The sequence below is a fragment of the Ammospiza nelsoni genome, chromosome 2 (assembly GCF_027579445.1).
Source record: "Ammospiza nelsoni isolate bAmmNel1 chromosome 2, bAmmNel1.pri, whole genome shotgun sequence".
NCBI lineage: Eukaryota > Metazoa > Chordata > Aves > Passeriformes > Passerellidae > Ammospiza > Ammospiza nelsoni.
Window position 1 is genome coordinate 117,229,943 of NC_080634.1, and position 19,912 is coordinate 117,249,854.

The 19,912-nt window shown below is 42.1% G+C and overlaps 1 protein-coding gene across 3 annotated transcripts in view; it reads left to right on the plus strand.

Annotated features, from left to right (window-relative positions):
* The window catches only part of ERG (ETS transcription factor ERG), a 149,081-nt gene that overhangs the window by 63,609 nt on the left and 65,560 nt on the right, over positions 1–19,912 (plus strand). The window lies entirely within an intron of this gene.

Here is a 19,912-nt window from a genome sequence, read left to right on the forward strand (position 1 = left end):
CTTTAGGAGGATGAACTTGTCAGGGAAAGAACTGCCAGGTAGATGCAGAAGTTAAAAACAAAGAAACACCAGATAATTTTCTGAGGTGAACAATACAAAATTACTGGATCGGGGAGGCTGGGAAGGCCCACAGAGGGTCCCTGGTGCCACCTCTCTGCTCCAGCAGGGCCATCCCAGAGCACAGGGCACAGGGCTGGGTCCAGGTGGCTCTGGAATGTCCCCAGGAGGAGCCCCCAGGGCCCCTCTGGTCTCTGCTCAGGGCTGGGCACTGCCCAGGGCAGAAGTTGTGCCTCCTGTGAGGGGAATTGCTGGGCTCAGGCCCTGCCTGTTCCTCTTGTCCCATTGCTTGGCACCGCTAAGAAGAGCCTGGGGCATCCTCTTGACACCCTGTTGGCTGCCCAGTGCTAGAAATCAAATCTTCCTGACATCAAATCAAGTTAATAATTTTCCTTTGTGAAAGTTTCTGAAAGGAATTACTCTTCTCATGCCCTTCTTTAAATCTAGGGGAAGTTCAATTCAGAGCTGTAGGGTCAGGCCTGGCCTCCATTGCCCTTCACAGCAGAGGGAAGTCTCAAACTGAAGAAATGAACCAGCAGCTCCAAAATGATGGATTTTGCCTTTAAAGGGTACAAAGTCTTCTGATCCTATAACTACATGCCTTAAGTAGAGGCTCTCCAAGACAGGTTTAATGGGAACACTGGGATCTGGTAGTGCAGGACTTCCCACAGCGTCAGCTGGGCTTTTCTGAAAAAATATGATAAAAATGAGGGCTGTGAGAGTCTGGGTGGAGCTGTGTGAGAGAGAGTGTGTGGCTGACAGCATTTTTCCAGGAAACTGGACAGTGGGCCCATGATTTCAGATGCTTTACTAGTTCTGATGAGCAAACCAGGCTGGGTGAGGCCCAGATAATGCCTGTCCCCATTGTTAGAGACTTTCATGTGGTTTAGATACAGAGCATTTAAATTGTTTTGGATGAGAGACTTTAATGAGATGGCAGTTTTGGAAGTGCTGGCTGTAATAGCAGTGCTGTTAATATTACTGTTTTTGGCGTGGCAGACATGAGAAAAGTATTTTTGGAGCCAGACATCTGAAGGCTTGCCAGGGGGTAGCATCTCTTCTTTCTGTCTTGCTCTGCATGTGGCTTTAACTTGCAACCATTATTCCCTCTGGGCCAGCAAACCATTTTGGCTAAAAATTGCCTTGGATGTGGGAGACAAGGATCAGCTTCACACATGTGGGCAGAACCCACACATCTCATTCCTGCCAGAGATAAGCTGTGAGGGAGTTTCCTGAAATATTTCACTTGATGGAGCAGAGGAAACGTTTTTTGAAGGGAGAGGTGCTTTAAAGAAAGGAAGGAATCTGTAATTACATAACTTTCATTGCTGTCAGCCTGCATTTTAATGACTTTTATTTTCAGGTAGCAAATCAGTAGAAATCCATCCTCAAATAGTCTGTTGGCTGCTTTACTCCAAAGCATAAACATGGTTTTTTATCCATTCTGTATATTTATATTTGAGAGCAAAACTCTCCAAGAAATATCTTTAAAGTTTTGTTTTTGTTTTTGTTTTCTTAATAAGCAAAAATTATAAATTCTTTAAATAGACTGAGGATATGAAATTTCTGTTTCAAAGATACTGAATGAGATTTATTAATCGTTAATAGATATTAATGAGCCCACTGTCAGGAAAGCAATGCAAGATATTAAACTTCCCTGCTTTGAAGAGTTCTGCTCTCTGAAGGGAATAAAATTGAAGTAATATAGGAGAATTACCTTGAAAGTTGGGAGTGGATGGTTCTGAATGCCTCTTATCACCTTGATGATGATGATGATGATGATGGTTGGTTCAGCATCCATGGGTAACAGATCTCAAAGGTGAAATTTTGCAGCATGTTCCAGATGGATGGAGCTGCAGACATTGTGAGTGTGGCTTCTGGTTCAGGACTTTGCAATAAAGGTTTGCCAACAAGAAATGAGGAAAAAGCATCATTGTTTTAGAGCTGTGTGAGGCCTCTTTTTTATGCCTGAAACTAGATCTTAAACTGATAGACAGACACATGGATAGAAATAACTTCATTTTCTGAGTGAAGATTGGTGGCCCTTTTTGAAATCTGGGCAAGCCTGAACTTCACATCTGAGTAGGTGGCTCCAGAAGGAGCCAGCCTGGCCAGCCTGGAACTTTCAGATAACCAGCACAAGCAGAAATATTTCCCCTAAATTCAGCTTTAGCCTGGTAGGCCAAAATATCTCCAAACTGACAGAAGTAGTTTAGTTTCGACACTGAGGCTGTTTTGCAATCTTCCCCTCCTCACACACACGTGCAGTTTGGCTGCTATTTATCACTTTAAATTGTGCCCTATCAAATACGAGAAGTGTTATGAGTAGCTGGGATGAAGTGCAGGCTCTAAGGAAGACAGTGATAGAACTCCCCTGGCTTTCACAGAGACAGGTTTTAACCCTCACCCTCTTTTTTTTTAGCTCTCTGTATATACTTTTGTTGGTGATGAACTGTATCACTCCTTGCTGTTTTATTTTGGCAGGCTTCAATGCAAGATAATAGCATGTATTTTTAAAAGTCAAGTTGCTAGCTTTGTAAAAGGAAATTAACTACTCACTTCTAAGCATAATTAGTCTATTAAAAAAAAAAAAAAGAAATAGAGTCATCCAGAGGGAGATGACAAGATAAACTGGTGAGTAGAGCTCTTAAGACCAAGTGTTTGAGTATATTTTAACAAACTGTTTAAGTTCTAAATATTGTATTTTTTTTTCCTTAATTATCCATGGACATGGAGTTGTTTCTGCATATTTGTACAAATACTATTTTGAAGTAATTCACACATTGCATCAGTCCATTTATAGCTTGAGCAAGCCCCAGCCTGAATTCACTAAGTTGGTTTAAAAACCTGTACTCAGACTGCGGTACTGGTGAGTTCCCTGCATTTCCTGTAGTAGATTTTGTTAATGGATGATTGAAATTGTCCAAGCTAGAAACAAATCCAGCAGGGCTCATTTTGGGATCATCCTGTGCAGAACTCCCACAAATAAATACTCAGTGAAAAGTCACTTGTATCCTCAGCCTCCAACACATCACAACATTGCCATAATTTCACATCAGTCACCTTAAAACGTGCCACATCAAAAACTAAAAATATTTACTTTTTTTACAACAGTAGAATGTATGGATTTGCCATACTTATTTTGGAAGGTTGAGGTAGCACACAGGCTGGTAATTCCTTTTCTGTATGGAGTTATAAATACAGTCACTAATTGTGCCACATTTTAAGGAAGTTGGTAGAAAATTCTGCTGAATTTTTACTAGCAGTGTTTATTTCCTCTTGAAGATAAGTGATTAAAAATGAGCTTGTGAAGTGTCAGAAATGCCAAACAGTAAATACTTTTTTTCAGTATGAAATACTTGCCTGCATTGATTACTATATTTTGACACATAAATGTGGTGGTGTTCACAGGGGTCCCAGGATGAGGGAAGGGATGAGAATCTTGACTCCATGTTGCAGAAGGCTGATTTATTATTTTATTATATATATTATATTAAAAGAAAATTATATATTAAAACTACACTAAAAGAATAGAAGAAAGGATTTCATCAGAAGGCTTGAAAGGAATAGAAAGGAATGAAATGATAATAAAATCTTGTGACTGATCAGAGAGTCCAAGCCAGCTGACTGTGATTGGCCATTAATTAGAAACAACCGTATGAGACCAATCCCAGATGCACCTGTAGCATTCCACAGCAGCAGACAATCATTGTTTACATTTTGTTCCGGAGGTCTCTCAGCTTCTCAGGAGAAAAAATCCTAGCAAAAGGATTTTTCATAAAATATGTCTGTGACAGATAATGATAAAGCATTATTGTGAGGAATACATTATACAAAACCACATGTGTAAACTTTGTTAAGTTAGTAGTGATGGAGTTTGACATATGGGAGGCTTGGGAGATTCGGATGAAAAGCATTAACCCTGACACTTGAGGTTTTTTGTTTGTTTTTTTGAGGTTTTTTTTTTTTGTTTGCTTTTTAAAAGAAAATGTATACACAAATTAATAAATCTTAGGGGTTTTTTTAAGCTTTCATTTCACCTGCCTTCAGAAATCTGTAATGCCTGCATTTAAACTATTTATCTGAAGTTCTTTTTGGAGAATCATGGAATCATCAAGGCTGGAAAGCCCTCCAGGACCATCCAGTGCCACCCCAGCCCCACCAGCATCACCCCTATCCCTGTCCCCAAGGCCACATCCAGACTGCTCTGGGACAATTCAGTGACTCCAAACCTCCCTGGGCAGCTCAGCCCAGGGGAAATTTTCTTTCCCAAACTCCAACCTGTGCAATTTGAGGCCATTTCCTCTCATTTTTTCCCTGCCCCTCCTATCAGGAGTTGTGCAGAGCAATGAGGTCCCCCCTGAGCCTCCTTTTCTCCAGGCTGAGCCCCTTTCCCAGCTCCATCAGCCTCTCCTCATCAGATTCATGTTCCAACCCTTTCCCAGCTCCATTCCCTTCTCTGGACATACTCCATCTCAATGTTTTTTTTTTTTTTTTTTTTTTTCAAGTGAGGGAATCAATGTCCTTTTTGTTTGAAGTGAGGGGTGAGGGACTTTGCTCCTCCAGTGGGAGGGAACCTGACATTTTTAAGGGCAAAAATAACCTCAGCTGAAAGCAGTTGCTGCAAACGACCCAGGAAACACAATTCCTACAGCACACACACTCCTGATTCCCTGCACAGATGCTCTGCCAGTGCTTTTTCCCTGTTTTTTTCCCACCTGCAGGGCTGGGAAGCCTTTGGGAGGAGGGCAGGGCTGTCCCGGGGCAGTGGCCCTGGAGAAGCGGAGCTGTCCAGCACCTCCAGCTCCTCAGGGCAGGGCTGCTGCTCCGAGAGGGGACGGGAAAAACAGGAGAAACAGGAGAAACCTTCACCATTCCCCCAGCAAACACTTCCCTGCTCCACAGCTGCTCCCAGCATCGCTTTTGAAGCCTCCCCGTTGGCGGGGGCTCGGGGGGCACCGCGCACGGCTGACATCATCCACAAATGTTCAGCACAAGTGGGGCTGGGCTGGAGGAAGCTCTGCTTTGGAAGATGCTCTTGGAAAGGCTGCAGCCTTCAAAGCTGGCTCCTGAGCCCTGCCCTGTGATACACGGCCTTTGTTTTGCATAAATGTTTGTTTTAATGAGGTAGCGCAATGCAGATCGTCCAAATCAAAAACATGTGATGCACCCTAGGCAAGAGAAAGGCAATAACTACACAGATTTTGAGGGGGGCTAGTCATACCACAGGCTACCATTATAACTGAAAAAACAACAAGAATTTTAATATAGCTGTCTGGCCAAATATATTAATTTAAATTGAATGGCTTTTTCTGATATTATAGCTGTGAGGCACAATGTTCTACTGGCAGGCATCTTCAAAACCTTTTTTAGAAGATTTGCTTCAAATTACTTCTGTGCACCAGATCTTGATGGTATGTGCATTTGGGAGTCTGACCAAAGGGGGAAAAAAAAGCTTTTGATTAAATCAATGACCTTTCCTGGAGGTTGAAAGAAATGGAGATTGTAATACAAAAAGCTGCCTCCTCCAACAGTGTTTTCTTCAAAACATTTATTTTGAGCTCTCCTCCATTAACCTTGCCCTAAGTTTTTCACAAATGTTTGTATCCTTGTGCCAGCACAGAAATATTCTTTCCCACCAGCAAATCCTTTAAAATAAATTTCAGTCATTTCCGTGATTATTTCCCTAAATAATTTCCTGATCACCAGTTTCCATTCTTTGCCAGAGAATCCTGATATGTTTCTCCAAAACCTGGCAAAACTGGTTTCCCTCCGCTAATTGGATGTCTTGGCAAACTAGAGACATTCTCCTCCTTGCTTGGAGATGAAAAGTGTGATCATGTCTTAATTATTTTCCGGATTGATTTCACTTGATAAAAAATAGCATCAAGTCATCCTGGCAAATATCTTTGCACTTTGTAATTATTCCATGAAGCGAAGCTCTGGGAAGCCACCAAAGCTGAGAACAACGTGGAACATCCTTCCCTAGAGGTTGATGTTCATGAAAGTTGAGTCTCACAAGGAGTGCAATACCTTGTAGAATATTAGGTTGGCTGTTATTAGATTAGACAACAAAAGCATCACAAATTTCACCAAAAGACAGAGGCTTAATAACATCTCCTGTGTGGAGATGCTGGAGGATAAACTTTGCTTTTGTGCTCACCTGGGTGGCTTCATTTTCAGTTGGGTTGGGACAACCCACAGACAGCTTGGAGGAGCCTCTCAGTGTTTCTTTCAAACTGTCAGGGGTGGATTTTGGTTCTCTGCAGCCCAAGTTGTCTTTGAGAGCAAAGAAATCTGAAGCGACCCTTTTTAGGAAACACACTTCTGTTTTGGTTTTTGGGTTTTTGGTTTTTTTTTTTTGGCTTGTGGATGTTTGATATACCATAAATCATAGAATCCCAAAATGGTTTGGGTTGGGAGGGACCTTAAAGCCCACCCAGTGCCACCTCTGCCATGGCAGGGACACCTTCCACTGTCCCAGGCTGCTCCAAGCCCCAATATCCAGCCTGGCCTTGGGCACTGCCAGGGATCCAGGGGCTCCACAGCTGCTCTGGGAATTCCATCCCAGCCCCTGCCCACCCTCTCAGGGAACAATTCCTCATTTCCAAGACCCCATCCATCCCTGCCCTCCTTCCTCTTAAGGCTATTCTCTCTTACTAATTCCCTAAAGACTATTTCCTGTTTCTATATCCAATTTTTGATGAATTTGTCTACTTACCTGAATGTTTGGTTGAATTTCCAACTCTATCATTGGAGTGTTTGAAGTTTTTCTTCTGAATACATGCCCTTGATTACTTGAAGTTCAGAGTTTTGGAGGACTCAGAACTATGGCTCAGCTGATAAGGTGGTGTTCAATCAAAGGTTGGACTTGAAACAGAGATGGATTTTTCTTTTATCTGTGCCCCTAGCTGTAATTCTCCCAGGGCTGGACCTGGAGAGGTGCTGGTCCCCCAGGACTCTGGGTGGGAGACTACTTCTCTGCTAGTCCTGCTCCTCATTTTCTGGAAACTTTCCGTATAATTATTAACATTTTATTAGCTCTCCATATGGGATTTTTGTTTCTTCCACTGATTCCTGCAATTCCATGTATTTCTACCTGCATTTACCTACCAATCTTGGATTCAGGAAGCAGCCAAAACACATGTTTGACTTTGAGGATAAGCTTAAAATTCACCAAGTGTCTTGGTTTGAGAAACCAGGTGTGTGCTAAGGAAGGCAGGAGCCTCCCCTGAAATGGAAAATGTAAACCCCCTCCCTCTGAATTATTATAATTTTGAAATTAAGGGGCTCTCAGGCAAAGATATGGGAGTAGGAATAACAGTTCTTTGCTAGGAAATTTTAAAATACAACTGCAGTTGTACCAAAAAGAAAGAAAACACTGCCAGAGTCAGACCGTGCCCTGCCCCCTGTGTTTCAGGGCGGTGTCCCAGCCCCATCCCAGGGGGGCTCAGCCCTCCTGCAGTGCCAGCTGTGGCTCTGCTGCAGCAGGGATCCTGCACAAGGGGGGAGTTTTCCTCTGCAGCTCCAGGGCTGCTGCAGATGGGCCTGGGCTCCCTCTGGCCATGCAGGGCAGCAGAAAGCTGCTCCTCTGGCAATGCAGGGGGCAAAGGCTGCTGTGCTGTGCCAGGCCCAGATTGGATCCAGGCAGGAATGCTTGGCTCCTCCCCTGGGCGGAGCATCTCCCCATGGGATGCTGGGATTGGATCAGCCCTGCAGGGACACTCAGTGGCCATGGACAGCAGAGATCTCCTGCAGGGAGGGTTGGCTGTGGGAGAGAGAAAGGAAAAACTGCCCCAGGAACAGCAGAGAACTGCCCCAGCTCGGACAGATGGAAACAGAACACACAGCCCCATTTCCAACCTAAGACACCAATTGTAATGGGGTTTGAGCATCTGCTTAGAGTGAAATCTAAAATTAAATGTCCTTCCTGAATGAGGATGTTCTCTGAGTCAGCCCCTGCTTGCAGTGCTCAGCCTGGGCCCTGGCTGTCCCCAAGTGTGTCAGACACGCCGGATGCTCTCAGAAGTGGTTGATCTGATGAAAGAATTCATCTCCGAGTCATAAAGAAACCACAAGTTTCCTTCACTTTCAGTCTGCTGCTTTGATATCCTTGGTCAGCAGTTCTCCTCAGAAACCATCCCCCAGTGAGATCCCATCCCTCATGATCTGGTTTATGCAGCCTGATTTCCCCACTGCATGAAGATTTTGTCACCCAGCTGTATCCTCTGCATTCCCTTCCTTGGATATTCTGAATATTTGGGGAAGGAGGCTCTTCCCATTGTCTTGCCCAGGGAATCTCCATGTGATTGAAGCCTGAAATAACACAGTGATTAGAGCATGAATTTATGTGTATCATTTCCATAAGGTGCTTTAATGCATGAGATTAGTGTTAATCTGGAGGCGTTCCAATTTAAAAACAGTTTAATAACTTTAGATAAATAAACAAATAAAAATTTTAAGTGTAGGAAAAAATGCTCCCCTCTTATGGAGAAAATTAACCTGAGGGAAAAACTCCCTCCAAATGAACCTTCACCTGTAGCAGCTGAACGTTTTGTTAAGAGCTGAACACATGAAAATCGTCTTTGTAATTAAGGAGTCAATTGTTTTGAGTGCTTTTTTGCAGTATTTAGATTAATAACATAAACCACCACATATGATTTTGGGTATTCATGGTGCACAAAGTTCTGCGGTGTTCCAATTTAAAAATGGTTGAGTAACTTAAAATAAATAAATAAATAAATGTTTTAAAGTGTAGGGAAAAAGGCACTCCACTCAATAAGAAAATTAACCTGAGGAAGAAAATCCCTCCAAATGACCTTCATCTGAAACAGCTGATCATTTTGTTAAGAGCTGAACACACGAAAATCATCTTTGCAATTGAAGAGTCAATTGTTTTGAGTTCTTTTGTGCAGTATTTAGATTAATAACATAAATCACCACATATTATTTTGGTGCACAAAAGTTCTGTGGTTTGGTATAGGAAGCTTGAAAAAGCCATGTTTACCAACCTTACTTGAACTAACTGGTATCATCTTATTTGTTATCCCCTGCAATTCTTTTTTTAAAGGACAATTTCTGGAATGACAGCTGAGTAACATCAGCCTTGCTGTAACTATTTTTGCGTTTTTTAAATATTCCTATTAGAAGCTCAAGCCAGAAAAATACCCCAGGTTTTGGCAGTTGATTAGAACCACTGACTCTGATTTTTGACTCTGCAATGACATGGTTCTGTGTCAAATAAGGCATTCCAAATTCTTTCCTCGTGGAGAGAGCTGTGTGGCTGGCAGTGTCTCTCTGGGCGTGCTTGGATCCTGCCTGTGATGTTGGCAGATGCTTTGGTTCTGCACATGCTTGGCTTGAACAAACCTGCACAAACACAGCTTGCAGAGAAATGCACTCCTTCATCACTTTATCCCTGTGTGCTGTCAATATTCCAGTGGCAAACAAAGCTTCCCTGACCCCCAGACCTGGAGCTGCCCATGTGGAGGACCTGGGGAAAGTCTGGGATTGAAGCTTCTGATTCAGGAAAGTGTCTGAGAAAGTGTCAAATTGTCCTTCTGGTGTTTGCACTTCCTTCTGTCCCACCTCTCACAGGAGAATTGAGGAGCAGGTGGGAGGTTGAGCTCTGGAGGGAGGCACTGGGTGCTGAATCTTCTCCTGGCACTGCTGTGTTGGGAGTTCAGGGATGCAGATTGTCCTGGTTTGGAAAGACAGGTGTCTGCTAAGGAAGGCACGAGCCTCCCCTGAAATGGAGAATGTGAACCCTCCCCATCCCTCCGAATTGCTATAAATTTTAAATTAAGGGGCTCTCAGGCAAAAATATGGGAGCAGGAAATAACAGTTCTTTAATAGGGAGAAGAAAAAGAAAAAATAAAAGGATAAAATAAACCATGCAGTACACTAAAACAACACTGACAGAGTCAGAACCCAACCTGACACCCTGTGGGTCAACATGTTGGCAGCAGCCCCATTGGAATTCTGGCTGCAGCCCTCCTGCAGTGTCAGGGGTGGCTCTGCTGGAGCAGGGATCCTGTAGAGAAGGATGTGTTCTTCCTCTGAAGATCCAGGGGAAGCAGAGGCAGCTGCTGTTCCTCTGGGGAATCCAGTGGAGAAGCCGTGCTGGTGTCTCAAAACCTCTGGATTATATCTGGGTAGGAATGCTTGGCTCCTCCCTCTGGGCTCACATCTCCCAATGGGATGTTATAGTTCTTATCAGCCACGCAGTGACATTCAATAGTCTCTTATCAGCAGACGTCCCCTCCGCAGAGAGGTGTGATTGTGATCACTCAAAGAGAGAGATAAAGCAAACTGCCCACATGACAAAGGTAATCTGCCATACAGATGGTAATGGAAAACATCTTGCATTGCATTTTCCACACAGATGGATCCCTGTGCTGAGCCTGAGCATGTCCTGGGCTACTGTGGGCAAGGGATTGGGGGTTCCCTCCTTGAAAACTTGGAGAATCATCCTCCTTCCTTCCTTTGCTTTCAGAAGTGCCCTGAAAACCAACTGTGGAAACCACTTAAAAATACCAGCTCAAGGGAATGCTTAGTGTTTTCAAAGCCTGTGTTATTTTTTTGAAACCCAGCAAGTTTGTCCTGAGCTAATAAATGTCTTCAGCTGTCCCCAAACCCACATTCTTTGGCAAATAACTGCATTGCCCATAAATAAATATGGTTTCACTGAGCTGTGATGGAAGAGATGCAGAGTGGTGAGAGAAAGTCTGGAAAGTCTGGAACCTTGGAGGGGAAGGAGCTCTTTGTTTGAGTGTTCAGGTGTTAAACCACTTGGCCACCTTAAATATCTGTGTTTATTTGGCAAAATAGGCTTATCTGCTGAGAAACTCCTGAGGCTGTCCTGGCTCTATCAGCAGCTCAGGGTAGAAGGTCGATATTCCACATCAGGCAGGAAAATCTAGGTTTTCTGAAATTTTTCTGCATTTTTTCACCTGCTGTTTAAATCACCTGAAGCTCTGATGGCAATGATAAATCTCACACTGGACATACAAACCAGTGGCTTCAATCATTTGTGCATGTGGGGTGTGAAGGGACCTAACCAGGCTTAATAACAGCTACAATGAAACATCTCATAAAAAGTGAAAATTTAAAAAAAATAACGCCCCAAACCTGTGAAACCACATCCATAAATTTGTTCCTTACATTTTATGTAGTCTTCACTGAGCTCAGTGAGAACGTAGCCTTGTGTAAAGATAAGCCAGCTGTGAGTCTTTGCAGGACTGCAGTTCATGTCTGTGGAGTTATTTTCAAACCCAAAATGAGATCATTAAGAAGAAATCCAGCAGTTACGGTCACCAAGTGACACATCACAGGTACCAGCAGTGTCCTTTGTTGAACCTAGGAACTGAAAAGCTATGAAATATTACCACTCAGCTAAAACATAAATCTTGGCTACTTTAAAGTCTGAGGAAAATTTGTCTACTTTTTCTTTCCTGTTCTCTTTTTCCTTTTTTTAATGCCAGATCATAAAAATAAGATGATGATGGCATGAATAACATTTTTTCAGCCCTCCTACCATAACCTATTTGCCACTTACAAACCAGAATGGGTTGGGCTGGGAGGGACCTTAAAGCCCATCCAGTGTGATAAGTATTTTTAATTTAATTCTGTAACTGCTATAAAACCATGTAGCCATGGCAGGGACACCTTCCACTGTCCCAGGCTGCTCCAGCTCCAATGTCCAACCTGGCCTTGGGCACTGCCAGGGATCCAGGGGCAGCCCCAGCTGCTCTGGGAAACCTCTTCCAGTGCTTCACCAACCTCACAGCCAGGAATTCTTTCCCCATATCCCATCTATGCCCCCACCATTCCCTGTGTGCTGTCCCTGCATCCCCTGGCAATTGTCTCTCTCCAGCTTTCCTGGGGCTCCTCCAGGCCCTGCAAGGCCACCCTGAGCTCAGCCCAAAGCTTCTCCTCTCCAGGCTGAACAATCCAAATTCTCCCAGCTTTTCCTCATGTCTTGGTTGTTAAAATGGAATTGTGCAGGATTCTGGTTACAACTGGATGGGGGAACAATGGATCACCCCTCCATCAAGATCCCCAAATCTTGCTGGAGGCACAGACTTTCCTCAAGGACATCCTGTCCAGATTTCCACTACTCCTCTTGGGGAAATGCAATAGGAATTTAGATCCAAATGTTTTAAGCAGTCCCTTCTGTAGACCAGTCACCATCCTGCAGTGTGAGAAATTCTGGGAATTCAGAAGTGATTCAAAGTGCCCCATTCCATGGAATGATGCTGCACACAGAATTTAATTCCTTTTCTACTGGATCCCAGCTAATTGTGAGTGGTTGTTGGGAAAGTCACGGGTTACCAAGGTAATTCAGCACACATGTTGTAGCAAGCTTTTCACACGTGTCTGGCAAGCCTCTCACAGTAGGAGAAAGCTTTAGGGATTCTTTCCCCAGCCTTAAATCGTGCATTAAATCCTATCAATTATTGGTTCCCCCCCTGTTTCCACTTCTGCTCATTTTTTGTTATTGGGCAGCACTTTTTGTGCCTTGTAACATGATTAACTTAGAGCCTTCTGAAACTCAGAATTTCCAGTTTGCAGAAAACTGTCATATTGTGTCATTTGGTTGAATTCCCAATGGGTTGAAACTTTACTCCCATGGGAGCTAAAGAAGTTTTGCCATTCATGTTGGTGGAAGCAGGACATTGTCTTTATTTTCATTTATATCTATTTATTTCTTGATACTATATTCTTATTCTATATTTATTTCTTAAAGCACTGTGAGACCTACAGAGTGCTTTAGATACAGGTAAAAAGATTGTGATGATCGTGACAAATCCCAGGTCTGTAAAACTCTGAGTTAGATTTAACTTGGCAATTAACTATATTCAGTGTTCTTTTTCTAAATGCGCATAGTTTTTATCCATTAAAGTAAATTAATAGTCCCCAGGAGAAAATATTTTGGTTTATTGTTGCCAAGTCCTTTGATTTCACTCTATTACTTTAAAGATAATAATCTCATTTTCTTCTATGCTGTTGGAAATGTCTTTCTCTAGACGTACTGAGGTTTGAGAATGCAGAAATCAGATCAGGTAGGACTTAAAGTGGAATTTCTTGTGTGTTTGGAATACTTGGTATTTGACACCAGGCCTTACAGATCCAATGTGATCAGTATTTTTAATTTAATTTTGTAACTATTATAAAACCATGTAGCTAAGCAGTGTTAGTTAAAAGTGAATTTTAAACTTTTTTTTACCTCACAGGCATATGGTATTAGTAGGTCTTAGCAAGAGGCAGAAATATCAGACAGTTTCAGAAATGTGTGAATTTTATTTTACTTTTTGGATCACACACCCTGGTCTTGGGAATATTCCTAGAAGATGTAACATCTTCCAAAATGCTTAATTTCTAATGAGTTTATTGAATCTTGTGACAAAACAGAGAATTTCCCTTTGGTGGAGGACAGCTGTCTAAGTGGAAAAAGTCTAATTGACACTGAGGAAAAAGATTGATGGGAAATCAGGTTTTTTTTTTCTGTTTTTCAAATATTCAAATTACAATTGAATTCATGATTAGTATTTCACATCCTGAGGGTTTCTGTTTGTGTCTGCTGAGTGTGGGCATGGACCTCAAGGTGCTCCAAGAGTGGCAGATTTCAGTTTTAAAAAATGATCTGGATTAGCCCTGGTCTTTCGGGGTCACTGAGTTTCAAACACAGATATTCCACATCTGTTTCTTGTTCACAGCCACTAACAAAGAAGTACAATATCAGGAGAGTCCCAAACAGCAGAGTGTGAGAGACACTTTAATAGGTTCCATTCTTGATGAAAATCTTGGAGCAGCCTCACTAATACGGGGTAGAAATCCAATATTCCAGACATTTTTGCTGTGTGAAGTGGCCATCAATCCAGGGATGGGAGGACTTTGAAGGACACTGACAAATAACCACTTCAAACCATTGTGTAGTTCAGTTAAAATTACCTAAAACATTTGGAAGAAAGTGAGGAAAAATGTTGGCCTTTGCCCTAGAGGTTGCTTCTTTTTTCCATGCAGAGAAGTTGCTTTTTGAAAAAGTATTTTGGTTTTGGTGTTTTGTCTTGTTTTGGGTTTTTTTTTTTGTGTGTCCTGTGTTATCTTTGTCACTTTACCAGCTTTAAATTAGCATCAAACATAAAGGTTTTCATATATATTTCATATTTCATAAAGGTTTTCATCAAATATAAAGGTTTTCATATCAGTGGCAACTTGGAGCTGAAAATTTTCAGTGCACTCTAATTTATCAATTAATTAATCAATCCACACAGCACTCCTTTGGCATTTGGTGGTACAACTTGATATTTCAGAGGTGGGAAATTAAGGAAGAAAGGAAGGAAAATTTAGATGGGATTCATTTCATATAAGCAGAGTTATCCAAAAGCTGGGAATAGCAGATGTTCCCTTTGTAGGGAAGAGAAGAGAAATACTTTAAAGGTTGAAATTCATCTCATCTTTTTCAAGTAGCAGTTGTAGGTGCGATTGAACAAAACTATGAAGGTGGTTGTGTTGGGAATTGCAGAAATCTTGAAGAACTAGGGTAGTTCTGACACCTGCACTTAAAATCCTTCAACTCTGCTGAAGTGAATCCCACTTCAGCAGAGAGGAATTCAATTCCCTATCTGCAATGAGTGTCAGCACTTCCCTCTTATTAAGGACATGAATTGATTGTTGAAAATAATTCCAGTGTCATCTAAAGAGAGCTTCTGTTTATTATTTATTATTATATATTTTTAATTAATTTTTTATTTATTATAAAAATATGATCAATTTATTATCAAAATTCTTTTATTCGTTATTGTTGTTGTTGTTATTATTATTATTATTATTATTATTATTATTATTATTATTATTATTATTATTATTATTATTATTATTATTATTTCCCAGCTCTGTGGTGTTTGTTTCATGTAGCCACTAAAGCTGGTCTCCAGTAAAGGTGGGAAAACAGTGCTGTAGCCACCAAAAATATTTTCCCTGGTAAAATTTTAGGTAGCTTGGGTCACAGATAAGGAGTTGGTTAATGAAGTACTTTGATTTTCACTCTGAAAACTTCCAGGGTTTCTTTTCTGTAAAGCATTTTCCATGAGGAAACAGCCCATTGTTAACTGCCGTTATTTCATGAAGTAATGTTAAATAAAAAAGCTGTCCCCAAATCAGGTTCTCTCTCATGTTTTCAGTTCTGCCAGTGAGTGAATTCATTGTGAGAGGAAGGAAGGTGGGGATGGGGGAAAAGTCATGGAGGGATTGATGGCTCACATGGTTTGGGGCAGCAAAAGGAAGGGAAGCAAAAGTGGGAATGCACTAAGGACAAGCAGCCCTGAGTGCAGGGCGCAGAGCGATTGGGGTGCCAGGGCAGCAGGAAAAATCCTTTTTTAAAGTATTCTCTGTACTGAAAGGCATCAGTGCTGACCTGGGAAAGAGCTGCTCGTTGCCTGGAGTGGAGGAAGTTCCTTTCCAGGGGCAGGGAGCACCATCTAGTGACCACAGGGCTGCCCACAGGGCAGGGAACAGGGAAAGCCGTGGGGACATTCCCTGCTCCTCCTCTCTGCTGGCAGCGGGGGAATTGAGAGGCACAAAAGCTTGGAAGCAGTGCTGGAGGAGAGGATGCTCTTTGTGGGATGCAAGTTGTGTCACCCCTGTGATCAGGCAGTGATAATTATTTTAATTATGTGCCTTTATGGGCTGCTGGTGTCCATGCGGTGTTTGGATTTTGGGAATGCAAGTGCCTGGCTCCTGGAGCTGAACTCCACATTTCCAACCATGGGGCAGTGGGTGTGAGCCCATCCCAAAGCTGTGTCACAGACATATTTTCTGAAAAATACTTTTGCTAGGCTTTTTCTCCTGAGAAGCCTCAGAAACAAAATGTAAACAATAATTATGTGCTGCTGTGGAATGCAACAGGTGCAACTTTGATTGGTCTCATGTGGATGTTTTTAATTAATGACCAATCACAGTCCAGCTGTCTCAGACTCTCTGGTCAGTCACAAGTTTTTATTATCATTCCTTTTCTATTCCTTTCAAGCATTCTGATGAAATCCTTTCTTCTATTCTTTAGTATCAATATAATATAATATAATATAATATAATATAATATAATATAATATAATATAATATAATATAATATAATATAATATAATATAATATAATATAATATAATATAATATATAGTTTTATATTATCTATATATTTTGATATAATACATATAATTTTCTTTTAATATAAGATGAATAATAAAATAATAAATCAGCCTTCTGAAATATGGAGTCAAGGTTCTCATCTCTTCCCTCATCCTGGGACCCCTGTGAACACCACCACGGAGCTGGATCCCTTTTTTCCCAGGATTTTGTCCTGGTCCCTCAGACCTGGTGCTGCATCAGAGCCACTCAGGCATGGAAGGAATAAGTTCCTGCAGCAGCCCCAAGGGCACAGCATTCCCAGGGTCAGGGTTCCAGGGGGTCTGGGGAGCAGAGCCCATCACCCCAGAGCTGCTGGCCCTGCAGCCCCATACTGGAATTCCTTTCTCTCCTGGGCACGTGTTTGTTTCACTGTTAAAAGCCTGACTGTGAGACCTTTCTTTGTGCTGAGGGGAGATTTTACCCCTCTGTGGGCAGATTCACTGATATTTTCATCAGAAAACTGGGAATTAAAGGGAGGCAATCCAGCTGAAGGTAAGAGTGTACTTAACTCTCACACACCAAACTGGGCATGGCCAAACTGGAGCTGCATTTTGGCAAAATGCTGAATTCTTTTGAGAGGATTGAGACCTCTAGAAATGTGTCTTCATGTGCCATGAAGTAGCAGTAAATGTGCTTGGACTTTTAAAAACCTGCTTCCAAAAACTGCAGTGCAAATTCTTTTATTGTGCTCCAGTTTTTTGATCTGTAGCCTGGTTCTTTCTAGAGAAGAGTCTCCTTTTTACCTGGAAGGTTGGTGAGAGGAACAAAACTCACTTCTTTTTTCTGCTGTCTTTTCTCTTAATAGTCACATCTGCAGACACTGTATGTACTCATACCAAGCACAACATAAAGATGAATGGATCTCTAGTTTTCCAATGATATACCCAGAGCTTTTTGAGCAGTTCAAGGGATGAAGGTCACCTTACTACCATAGCAGAGTGTGTCTCTAATCTCTTGGTCAGCCCAGAGCAGAGTTCTTCCTTTACCTCCCACACAGCAAGAAGGATTAAAGACCTATTTACACAAGGAATATTGCAATGTATTTCCTTCATATTTCATAGAATCCTGGAATGGTTTGGATTGGAAAAAATCTTAAAGATCTTCTGATTACAACCCTCTTTTGTGGGCAGGGGCACCTTCCACTGTCCACTTCCACTGCTCCAAGCCCAGTGTCCAACCTGGCCTTGGATATTTCCAGGGATCCAGGGGCAGCCACAGCTGCTCTGGGAATTCCATCCCAGCCCTGACCACCCTGCCAGGGAACAATTCCTCATTTCCAAGATCCCATCTAAACCTGCTCTCAGTGTGAAGCCATTCCCTGTGTCCTGTCACTCCATGCCCGTGTGACAAGTCACTCTCAGCTGAACCCGTGTAAAATGCATTTTAGGTGTTCAGGTGAGTACACACATACTGAGCATATTTCTAGTACATCCTAGAAAGGATACAACAAGCAAAACAACTTTTCTGTTTGGAATTTAATCTTCATTTAGGACTCAGTCTGATTTTTTTTTTTTCCCTGCATGATCAAACCCAATCTTCAGGTCTGTCCAGAGCCCTGTTGGTTTAAGCAGGCTTAGATCAGCATAGATTGGATCCTTCAACTCCAGTTTGGAAAGATCTTCTCTGAAGAGGGAACTCTTGAGTCCTAAAGGTAGAAAGCACTCCAAGCAGAGTTTAAGGGTGTTCAGGAAAGAGTTTAAGCTCAGCTGTAACTGTAAAGCATGTGCAAGTGCCTGCTTTGATCAAGACACTTCAGCACATGTTCAGTGTTAACACATGCTGGGGAGTTTTGCTGCTCTGCAGTTCCCAGATGCAGGCTGAAAGTAGGCAGGACAACAGCTGAAAGGAGGCAGGACAACTTAGGGTGACAAGCTTCAGAGAGAAATTAGAGGGGGGCATTAGGTGACTTGTGGGATTTTTTGTCCTGTTTTTATTCTGTTTGTTGACCAAGTTGTTCAAACTCACAGACTGTTGTTTCAGACAACAACGCAGAATTGCCTAACATAACAAAAGCATATTTTTCTTTCTGTTTAACCTTAAAAAAATCAGAAAAGAGAAAAATTACTGGAGTGTTTGTACTCTTTTTCTTTTGCAACTGGATGATGGTGATTTGATAACCCAATATTTTCCTTGCCTCACAGTACCAAAGCTCTGCTTGCAATTGGATTGGCCTCAGCGTAAGCACTCAGAAATCTGCCTGTGGGTATTAGTTTGAAAGTCAAATAAACTTCCCTGGATTCTTTGGCACAGAATGTGTGCCAGCTTCAAATGGCAAAATCCTTACTGGGCTGTGGGCTCTGTAAAACTTATATAATAATAATAGAGCTCAGCAGTGCTCCTTATGCTTCCAAAATCCTTGTGTAAACCAAGAGGAGGTTTGTGTATATGGAGGTGGGATGGAGAAGAATCATTACTAAAAACTGCTTATGAATGAATTTGTTAGATCCTCTCCACTGGGGAGCTGGAACTGATACTTGCAACCTCGTGATATATTGGAGGAAAAACCAAAATATCAGGGGCTTAACTGGAGTGGAAGTCACCCAACTGAAACATTATACAATGCTTTGAAATTTCAAGAGAAAGGTTCTAATCTTTTGGCTGTCTTGCTCATTGTTTGGAGATGAAAAGGGAGGAAATCAACATCCCCATGAAATACAATTACTATAAATTGCTTTCTTTTCATACTGTTCATAATGAAAATAGGAAAGTTACCTACTCTGCAGGAGCACTGTAATTTGGTGGAAGCAGACTGCAAGAGCACATTCAGCAGTGCAACATGCATTTCTACATGAACCAACTAATGGAGAATATAAAATATTGTATAGCAGTGCTGACTCCAGATTGCTCTGAAGCCACGAAAAATATTCTTTACAGTGGAAGAATGGAGAGCTCCTTAAAGTGAACTCTAAAACTGAGTTGATCTTGTGCAGGGAGTTGATCCTGAGTCCCAAAGATTGGATTTGACCATCTTGGAGCTCTTTCCCACATTAGTGGTTCTGTTTGTCACTGCTGCATCCAGGGATTCCCAGCTCTGTGGTCCCCATGAGACACGTGGAAATGGGAATTTCCTGGATCTGGCAGGGCCATTCCCACAAGCAGGGGAGGGTGGATGAGCTTTTGCTCTGCCCTGGAGGACAAACCAGTGAGGGACTCTGTGTGCACCTCTGGGAAAACGCATTTCACCTTTCTTGGGTTGGCATAGGAGGGGAGAAATGAACTGGGACTTTCTGCTGTCTTTGTGTGGAAAAACTGTGTGTTGAATGCCAGCACTCATCACCAGCTACAGAACAGACCTCCCATTTCCTTTTTTTTCCTAAGGTTGGGAGAAGGCGGCATTGGGAGAGGGTGAGGTCATCATTCCATTAAATAATGCTGCAATGAGCCATTCACTATTTCTTGCTCTTTTTATTGTACCAGAGTACCTGGTCAGGGGGCAGGACCTTACTACGGCTGGAATTATCTTCCAGGCAACCTGTGCATGGTTGGGTGTTGTCATAGCAAGCAATGAGAAATTATAAACCTGTTAGAGCAGGACCAGCTTTTAAAAATTTTTTTATAAAAAAAATTAATGAATTCTGACTCGTTCTGATTTTTCCTTCCATTTTAACGGGTTGTATTTTTAAGCTTTTCTCTTCAGGCTGAAAGCTCAGTATCTCTTGACACCAGGAATT